Here is a 2885-nt window from a genome sequence, read left to right as displayed (position 1 = left end):
GCTTAATTGTATACTGCTTTTCCTATAGTAGATCATATGCATATGTTAAAATATATATATATATATATATAATATGTATATATACGTGTGTGTGTGTGTGTGTGTGTGTGCACATACACGTGCGTGTTTGCTGTGAAGTGAGAAGGACCAAGAGTTTATGGTCAGCATCAATATCACTTTAATTTTTAAAATTTTCTCTTCATTTAATATTGGGGTCTGCTTTTGGTGAAAATCAGCTTTGAAGCCTGTGTGCCAAACAGATTCTCATTCATTTCAGAGCTCTCTGATTCACAAATACCAACACAGTTGTGTATCCACAGATGGAACACATATAAACCTCTGATCACTCTAGCCTTAATAGCCCAAGCCCCACATTATCTAAACTCAGTGTCTCTAAACCCAATGCCCTCCTACTTTATGACTGTCTCTGTCTTAGTTACTGTTCCATTACAATGAAAAGGCACCTTGGCCAAGGCAGCTTACAGAAGAAAGTATTTAACTGAGCATGTATTTACCACTTCAAAGGGTTGGTTTATCATGGTGAGGGACATGGCAGTTAGCAAGTAGGAATAGCGCTAGACTAGTAGGAATTGTGCTAGACTAGTTGCTAAAAGATTACATCCTGAAAGCATGCAACAGACACAGAGAGAGAGGGGGGAGGGAGAGGGGGAGGGGGTGAGAGAGAGAGAGAGAAATTGGACCTGGTGTTGGCTTTTATTTTTATTTATTTATTTATTTATTTATTTATTTATTTATTTATTTATTTATTTAAGGATTTCTGCCTCTTCCCCGCCACCGCCTCCCATTTCCCTCCCCCTCCCCTGATCAAGTCCCCCTCCCTCATCAGCTCGAAGAGCAATCAGGGTTCCCTGACCTGTGGGAAGTCCAAGGACCACCCACCTCCATCCAGGTCTAGTAAGGTGAGCATCCAAACTGCCTAGGCTCCCACAAAGCCAGTACGTGCAGTAGGATAAAAAACCCATTGCCATTGGTGTTGGCTTTTAAAATCTCAAAGCCCTCCAGTTATATGCCTCCTCCAACAATGCCACAACACCTAATCTTTTCTACTCTGTACCAAGCATTCAAATATATGAGCCTATGGAGACCACTCTCATCCAAACCACTATATTCCACTCTCTGACCTCCACAGACTCATAGTCATATCATACGCAAATATACATTTAGCCCAACATTGAAGGTCCCCATAGATTCTAACCGTCTCAACACTGTTTAAAAGATCAAAGTTCAAAGTCTCTTTTGAGCCTCAAGACAATTTCTTATCTGTAACACCCTGTAAAATCAAAATCTAAAAACAGATCACATACATCCAACATATAATGATACAGAATATACATTCTCATTCTAAGAGGGAGGAAAGGAAGTATAGGAAGAATTACGGGACCAAATGAAGAACAAAGGCAGCCAACCAAACTCCAAATCCTGCAACTCCATGTCTGACATTAAAGGCCTTACCAGATATTACTACCTTTCCTTATTTGCTGATCACAACAAAGTTTTCTGTCTTGGGCTGGTTACAAAGCCTGCCTGCATATACCAGAGCTTTGGCATTTCCAATATCTGGGGTTCTCCAACAAAGTACATGCTTCAGCTTCTCAGATTCTCATATTGCCTCTCCAGACGTTTGTGCAGGGACTTCCAGTCACATGCTTGGCCTAAACAATGGCTTTCTTTAACCTTTTAAGAAGACTCCACAACCAATTTATTCCTGTACTCTTCTTGATAAATCCAGAATCATGTGGCCTAACATGCCCAGTTCTACAGCATGTTTGCACTGGAAACTGCCCTTGTTCTTGAATTCCATTTGAGCAATATTTCAAAGCCTACACCCTAATGATGCACATTCCCCTTAGAAGGCCACACCTTGTAATCTTTCATAAACTCTTCACTGTCTGGGAACAGGGAGCTCATTCTCATGCAAACCACCACATTCTCTCAAAGACATATCTCACATAGACATTGTACTAGGATGAAGTCAGGCTACCTGAGTAGTGATTATTCCTTATATTTATGTCTCTAGAGAAGCTGAGTATCAAGTAATAGATCCCTCCTCAAGAGAGCACCTGACAATAGTGCTCAAAATGTGGAAAATAACAAATAGAATTTTTTTCAATGTCTGTCTCCTATCCAGTGGATATAACTGTACAAAATATCTGACCACTGGGTTTTAAACTGGTGATAAGGGCAAGGTCATTGTATTGTCTTCAATGAGCCTGTGTAGGGTTTTAATTTTATCTCCATATCTACTAAAATACCATGATCGAGCAATGGACCACTTACCAAATTATTAGTAGCTTTTCTGTATTGCTATGCTCTTCAAAATATGTACTTCATTTTTTTTATCTGAAACTTCCCATTTATGGTATCATGGAAGAATCATTTAACCTGCCCTCATATTATCCTTTGTTTACTCAGCAATTTTCTTTTTCTTTTCTTTTGTTTTTATTTGAGACAGCTTTTACTATGGAATGCTGTGTGTTCTGGAAATGGCTATGTAGAACAGGCTAACTTCAAACTCACAATGATTTACCTACCTCTGTATTCCAAGTACTGTGATTAAAAGTATGCATCACTAAATCAAGTTTTACCGTCCATAATTCTTCCCAGACACAACCACTTTGCAACCCACTAATTTTTGCATTTCTTTTTAAAATTTCAAGAACAATTTGTGATGCCAAAATATTCTTGGGTGTATGTATAGGCGTTCACTAAAGCATGGTCAATTTACCAGGGACTCTACACTCTTAGAGAAAACTATCTCACCCTATCCCATTTGCTAACAATTGCTAATGGCCAATAGTCATTTGGAATGAGTTTGATACTATGTTCATTTAATAGAATAATAGCTGTAGATTTTTCCATGGGGC

Source organism: Microtus oregoni, unplaced genomic scaffold (assembly GCF_018167655.1).
Source record: "Microtus oregoni isolate MIOR12 unplaced genomic scaffold, Mior012 000106F_ref0000393, whole genome shotgun sequence".
NCBI lineage: Eukaryota > Metazoa > Chordata > Mammalia > Rodentia > Cricetidae > Microtus > Microtus oregoni.
Note: the sequence above shows the minus strand (reverse complement) of the source record.